The sequence below is a fragment of the Bison bison genome, unplaced genomic scaffold (genome assembly GCF_000754665.1).
Source record: "Bison bison bison isolate TAMUID 2011002044 unplaced genomic scaffold, Bison_UMD1.0 scf7180017864331, whole genome shotgun sequence".
Taxonomy (NCBI): domain Eukaryota; kingdom Metazoa; phylum Chordata; class Mammalia; order Artiodactyla; family Bovidae; genus Bison; species Bison bison.
This window is the reverse complement of record NW_011494903.1, coordinates 1366080-1373924: the sequence shown is the minus strand read 5'-3', so window position 1 is coordinate 1373924 and position 7845 is coordinate 1366080.

The window sequence follows — 7845 nt, the reverse complement described above, 5'->3', positions numbered from 1 at the left end:
TCTAGCCTACAAGTGTCTGTGTTTTTTAATAGTTTTTTTCCCTATAGTTGATATCTAACCTTACAGCATTGTGATCAGAAAAGATGCTTGAATTATTCACTTTTAAAAAATTTACCAAGGCTTGATTTGTGGCCCAGGATGTAATCTCTCCTGGAGAATATTCCATTTGCAAAAAAAAAGTGAAAGCTATTGTTTTTGGATGAAATGCCTGTAGATCTCAATTAGGTCTAACTTTGGAGAAGGCGATGGCACCCCACTCCGGTACTCTTGCCTGGAAAATCCCATGGATGGAGGAGTCTGGTAGGCTGCAGTCCATGGGGTCGCTAAGAGTCGGACACGACTGAGCGACTTCACTTTCACTTTTCACTTTCATGCATTGGAGAAGGAAATGGCAACCCATTCCAGTGTTCTTGCCTGGAGAATCCCAGGGACGGGGGAGCCTGGTGGGCTGCTGTCTATGGGGTCGCACAGAGTTGGACACGCCTGAAGCGACTTAGCAGTAGCAGGTCTAACTTGTCCAGTATATCACTTAAAGCTTGCGTTTCCTTATTAATTTTCTCTTTGGATGATCTGTCCATTGACGTGAGTAGGGTATTAAAGTCCCTCACTGTTATTGTGTTACTGTTGATTTATCCTTCAATAATTGTTAGCATTTGGCTTATGTACTGAGGTGCTCCTAAGTTGGTTGCATATATATTTATAATTGTTATATCTTCTTCTTGGATTAATTCCTTGTTTATTATGTAGTGTCTTTCTTTGTCTCTTGTAACCATCTTTAGTTTGAAATCTATTTTATCTGATATGAGTGCTGCAACTCCTGCTTTCTTTTGATTTCCATTAACATGGAATATCTTTTTCTAGCCCCTCACTTTCAGTATGTATATGTCCCTAGTTTTGATGTGGATCTCTTATAGACAGCATATATAGGGTGCTTACTGTTGTATCCATTCAGCCAATCTCTGTCTTTTGGTTGGAGCACCTAACTCATTTACATTTAAGGTAGTTATCAATATGTATGATCTTATTATGATTTATGTTATTCTTTTTTTTTAATTTTATTTTATTTTTAAACTTTACAATATTGTATTAGTTTTGCCCAACATCAAAATGAATCCGCCACAGGTATACCCATGCTCCCCATCCTGAACCCTCCTCCCTCCTCCCTCCCCATACCCTCCCTCTGGGCCATCCCAGTGCACCAGCCCCAAGCATCCAGCATCATGCATCGAACCTGGACTGGTGACTCGTCTCATACATGATACTACACATGTTTCAATGCCATTCTCCCAAATCTCCCCACCCTCTCCCTCTCCCACAGAGTCCACAAGACCGATCTATACATCAGTGTCTCTTTTGCTGTCTCGTACACAGGGTTATTGTTAGCATCTTTCTAAATTCCATATATATGCGTTAGTATACTGTATTGGTGTTTTTCCTTCTGGCTTACTTCACTCTGTATAATAGGTTCCAGTTTCATCCACCTCATTAGAACTGATTCAAATGTATTCTTTTTAATGGCTGAGTAATACTCCATTGTGTATATGTACCACTGCTTTCTTATCCATTCATCTGCTGATGGACATCTAGGTTGCTTCCATGTCCTGGCTATTATAAACAGTGCTGTGATGAACATTGGGGTACACATGTCTCTTTCCCTTCTGGTTTCTTCAGTGTGTATGCCCAGCAGTGGGATTGCTGGATCATAAGGCAGTTCTATTTCCAGTTTTTTAAGGAATCTCCATGCTGTTCTCCATAGTGGCTGTACTAGTCTGCATTCCCACCAACAGTGTAAGAGGGTTCCCTTTTCTCCACACCCTCTCCAGCATTTATTGCTTGTAGACTTTTGGATCGCAGCCATTCTGACTGGCGTGAAATGGTACCTCATAGTGGTTTTGATTTGCATTTCTCTGATAATGAGTGATGTTGAGCATCTTTTCATGTGTTTGTTAGCCATCTGTATGTCTTCTTTGGAGAAATGTCTATTTAGTTCTTTGGCCCATTTTTTGATTGGGTCATTTATTTTTCTGGAGTTGAGCTGTAGGAGTTGCTTGTGTATTTTTGAGATTAGTTGTTTGTCAGTTGCTTCATTTGCTATTATCTTCTCCCATTCTGAAGGCTGCCTTTTCACCTTGCTAATAGTTTCCTTTGTTGTGCAGAAGCTTTTAAGTTTAATTAGGTCCCATTTGTTTATTTTTGCTTTTATTTCCAATATTCTGGGAGGTGGGTCATAGAGGATCCTGCTGTGATGTATGTCAGAGAGTGTTTTGCCTATGTTCTCCTCTAGGAGTTTTATAGTTTCTGGTCTTACATTGAGATCTTTAATCCATTTTGAGTTTATTTTTGTGTATGATGTTAGAAAGTGTTCTAGTTTCATTCTTTTACAAGTGGTTGACCAGTTCTTTGGGATTTGTTTTGTATGCCTTTCCTTTTTGTGTTCCTTGTCTAGAGAAGCTCCTTCAGTATTTGTTGTAGAGCTGGTTTGGTGGTGTGGAATTCTCTTAAGTTTTCTTATCTGTAAATTTTTGATTTCCCGTTCAAATCTGAAAGAGATCCTTGCTGGGCAGAGTAGTCTTGGTTGTAAATCTTCCTGTTTCATCACTTTAAGTGTATCCTTTCATTCCCTTCTGTCATACAGAGTTTCTGTTGAAGATCAGCTATTAGCCTTATGGGGACCCCCTAGTATGTTATTTGTTGCTTTTTCCTTGCTGCTTTTTAATATTTATTCTTTGTGTTTAATTTTTGTTAGTTTGATTAATATCAAACTTGTTTTGGTGTGCTTCTCCTTGGGTTTATCTTGTATGAAACTCTCTGGGCTTCCTGGATCTGGGTCACTATTTCCTTTCCCATTTTAGGTACTTTTTTGCTATAGTCTCCTCAAATATTTTCTCATGCCCTTTCCTTTTGTCTTCTTCTGGGATCACTATGAGTCAATGTGGTTATACTTAATGTTGTCCCAGAGGTCTCTGAGACAATCATCATTACTTTTTATTCTTTTTTCTTTATTATGTTCTGCTTCAGTTATTTCTACCATTTTATCTTCTGACTCCTTTACCTGTTCTGTCTCAATTACTCTACTGTTGGTTCTCTCCAGTATATTTCTAATCTCAGACATTATGTTGTTCATTATTGATTGTTTATCCTTTAATTCTTCTAGATCCTTGTTAAACATTTCTTGCATCTTCTCGACCCATGCTTCCAGTCTATTTATCCATGTCTCCATTTTATTTTCAAGATTTTGGATCATCTTTAATATCACTACTCTGAATTCTTTTTCAGGAGAATGCCTATTTCCTCTTCATTTGTTTGGTCTGCTGGGATTTTACCATGTCCCTTCATCTACTGCATGTTTCTGTCTTTTCATTTTGTTCAGTTTACTGTATTTCTGTAGGCTGGAAGGTCGTAGTTCCTCTTGATTGTGGAATCTGCCCTCCATGGGTGGGGTTGGACCAGCGCTTTGTGAAGGTTTCCTGGTTGGGGATACTTGTGCCTGTGTTCTGGTGACTGGAGCCGGATCGTATCTCTCTGAAGGACAGTGCCATGTCCAGTAGTGTGTTTTGCGGTGTCTATGGGTTTGGTATGGCTTTGGGCAGCCTGTCTGCTAATGTGCAAGGTTGTGTCCCTGTTTTGCTGAAGAATTGGCATGGGGCATCCAGCACTGGAACTTGCTGGCCTTTGGGTGGGGCTAGGTTTTAGAGTTGAGATGAAGGCCTGTGGGAGGGATCTCACCTATTAATGTTCCCTGGAGTCAGGGGTTCTCTGGTGGATCAGTCTTGAGCTCAGGTCTCCCACCTCAGGCGTTAATGCCTGACCTCTACTGTGGCTCCAAGACCTCACAAACCACGCAGCACAGAAGACAAAACCCCAAGACTCTTGGTGAAGGCAATACTCAACAGTCCAGAACACCAGCGCGATTCACACCAACATCCTCCAATATTTCTAGGAAAGTCTCTGGACCTGTTGTAGGCAGGCTGGGGTCAGCTCAGTCTCAGATCTGGCCTTATTCCAGCTTGTACTTGCTCCTAAAACTCACAGTTGCCCCTAAAGTCCACAGTCTGTTCCCCACCCTGACACAAGGGGGCTAAGGCCAAGACTTACTAAGCTTCACTTCTTCACTTGAGCTGGGGAAAAGGGAGAATATGGCAGCTACAACTGGGATGTACCTGTGGCACAATTGGGAGTACCTGCAGCAATAGAGAACTGCTGGATGCTGTGACAATTTGAGGCAGGTCCTATGCTGTCCCAGAGGAACTGGCCTCAGGCTGTGGGACCGTAGTAAGAATCTAGCTGTTTAAGCTCCCAGGAAGGTGTGGGCAGTAATCTGTGCCTGCTCACAGCTTGGTGGTATCTGCCACCTCTGGGGTCAGGATTGCATCAGCAGCTTTTTGTCTTCTGCCTCGGGCATTTTCCTGGCTTTAGAAGTGGCCGTTACATCTAATTTTGCAACTGGTGCTCTGACCAGTTTTGATTTTGGGTTTTGGTGGCTGCCGGTGGGCACTCAGCCACTGTCTGCAAGTGTGGCATTAGTATCCTGGCGACAATGACTTCTTGCCACTCTGAGACACTCAGTCTTTTCTTTGGACTCCCTCCACTGCATCAAAGCAACCCGCACAGAGTATCCTCACGGCAGCTAACCCCAAACTTCTCCCTGGGATCTGACACCTGTGCCTGAGCCTCAGCACCCCACCCCCAGCCTCTGCAGCAGGTTGAGACTACGCAAGCCACTTCTCTGCTAAGAAGTGCTGTTCCGAAGCAATTTCTGTGATGCATTTTCTGTTTTGCCCTTGAGCCCCCACTGTTTCACTTAACTCTGAGGTTCCAAGGTTCTCCCCATCCCCACCCATAAGGGGGTTTATGAATACGCAGAAAATTTGCCTCTTTCACAACTCTCTCCCTTGGGGAACAAGTCCCCATCCTGAAATCCTTTGTCTTTTTCTATGTCTTTATCTTTTGCCCTGCCTCATTCTAAGGAGATTGTCTTGCCTTTTTGGAAGTTTAGGGTCTTCTGCTGTTGTTCAGAAGTTGTTCTGTAGGAACTGTCCCATATTCAAATGAATTTTTGATGTATTTGTGGGGAGGAAAGCAATCTCCCCATCTTACTCATCTGCCATCTTCCATCATAACTTAGTTTTGAAATATATTTTGAAATAAAAATTGTTCTGCCTCTCTAAACTCTTTTCCTCTAATTTTTTCCATCCTTATCTCTATCTTGGTAAAGTCAGTGGTCACACTTGAAAACAACATGATGTACACTTCTAGATTTCCAGGGGTCATCACTCAAAATGTTTGATTTCCCACAGCGTGCAAATTGCTGAGGGTAGAGGTTAGCCTGGGAAGGAAGAGGGAGAATGCTTTAGGTTTACATGTAGAGTCAGAAAAAAATCCTGAAACTATTCTACTTTTTATTACTAATATATATATATATATATATATGACTATAATTATACCAGTGTTCATAAGAACATTATACACAATTGTAAAAAGTTGAAACAATTCAAATATCCATCTACAGATGAATGGATAAATATAATGTAGTATAATCATATAATGAAATATTATTCAGCCTTTATTTTTAATTTATACATTTTTGGCTGCCTTTCATCTTCACTGCTGTGTGAAGGCTTTCTCCAGTTGCAGGAAGCAAGGACTTCTCTTCATTGTGGTGCCCAGGCTCCTCATTATAGTGGCTTCTCTTGTTTCAGCTCTAGGCTCTAGGCTTCTGTAGTTGTAGAGCATGGACTTAATGACTCCAAGGCATATGGGATCTTATGGATCAGGGATCAAACCCATGTCTCCTGTATGGGCAGGCAGATTCTGAGCCACTGGACTATCAGGGAAGTCCCCAGCCTGGAAAAGGAAGGAACTTCTGATACCTGCGACAACACAGATGAACTCTGAAGACACTATACTAAATGAAACAAGCCAGACATAAAAGGGCAAATATTCTATGATTTCACTTATGTAAAGTACCTGAAATAATCAAAGTCATAGAGACAGAAAGTAGAACTGTGCTATGAAGGGCTGGAAGAGTGGAGAATGAGGACTGTTTAACTGATACAGAGTTTCAGTTTAGGATCATTAAAAAGTTGGATGGATGGATAATGGTAGCAGTTGCACAACTGCTACCATTAAGATGTGAAAGCACTTAATGCCACTGAATTTTACACTTAAAAATAATTAAGATGGTAAATTTTATGTTATGTATATTCTGTCACAATTTTAAAAGCTAATGACAAATGATGGTTGGACAGAAGAACCATGCTTGCTTCACCAATTATAAGGTTCCCATTGTAACCCCTTAATAATAGTTTATCCTCTAGCCAATGATTGCCAAGAACATACCTGAAATTATACAAGTTGGATTTATAGCTTTTTGTAGTAAGGCAGAATACACATCACGGGAACCCTGGGCCATATAAGTAAGAGGGTGTTAGAAAGTACATATTATAGGACTTTCTCTTATATTTGGAGATTTGGGAAATATTTAAGGAAGTTGGGCTTTGCTTTGATTTGGATTCTGTCAGGAAGAGGTATAGGGAATAATTCAATGAGTATCTTCATAAATCCTATCTATAAGGAGGAGATACTAGACTAAGGCTAGAGCTATAAGAAATAAAGAAGCAAGAGTCACTCATTAGAGTAGGGTATATCAGATCATTTCTATGACATATGCACTACTAATGTTTTATCTGTTTTCAGACATGATTACAGAGGGTTCATGTTCTTATTTGTTGCAGTTGCTCAAGGTCTTGGAGTGGCCTTGTCCAGTGTCAATGTTCCATGAGTGTGTTTATGTTTAACAGGTGAACACCAAGGCATGGCTGATACTACCAGAAATCCTACATGTCAGGGACTATTTTTCTTTCCCACCAATAAGTAGAAGGACACAGCCCAACTTAATTTATTTGGAGCTCTAAGAGTACTAGTCTAGTAGACCTTTGCAAATGATTAATGACATTGACAACTTTGATATGTACTCTTCATCAGTAAAATTTTCACTTACATTTTATGGCATGAACAGATTGATGCAATAAAGCAATTTTTATGCCTGCATGCACAAGCTTATGAGTGTTCGTGCACATGTATGCCCTGCAAAACCTTTTCTATCCTGCTATTCTTGAATAGTTCTCAAGGTACACAGAAGCAATGATAATCCCTGCTGCAGAATAACTCACTCAATTTGCATTTCTTTTCAGTCTCTTCTTGCAAACCCCAAAGGCAATCATCTATATCTAGGGCTGTCTGACAGGCAAAGGTAATGCTGTGGGACACCAGTAACACCTTAGAGAAAGACATTCTGAGAAGAAAAGTCAGATAATGAGCTCTCAGTCTAGCCTCAGCCCTAAAACTACAGATCAGCAATGGGAGATAGTGTCAGAAATTTGGACAGTGTGAGACACAGGCAGGACAAGTATCTAGCTGTTCTAGGAGTTCTGAAAAATGCTCAGCACAGAAAAACAAAGAATTAGACTCAATGACTATTTGTGCTTTTGTTCATTTTCCTGACTACCATTCTAGCATCATTTAAGACTACACCTTTGGCTAAATCCTGTATTTGTCTTCAGTTCAGTTCAGTCTCTCAGTCGTGTCCGACTCTTTGCGACCTCATGAATTGCAGCACACCAGGCCTCCCTGTTCATCACAATCTCCCAGAGTTCACTGAGACTCACGTCCATCGAGTCAGTGATGCCATCCAGCCATCTCATCCTCTGTCGTCCCCTTCTCCTCCTGCCCCCAATCCCTCCCAGCATCAGAGGCTTTTCCAATGAGTCAACTCTTGGCATGAGGTGGCCAAAGTACTGGAGTCTCAGCTTTAGCATCATTCCTTCCAAAGAAATCCCAGGGCTA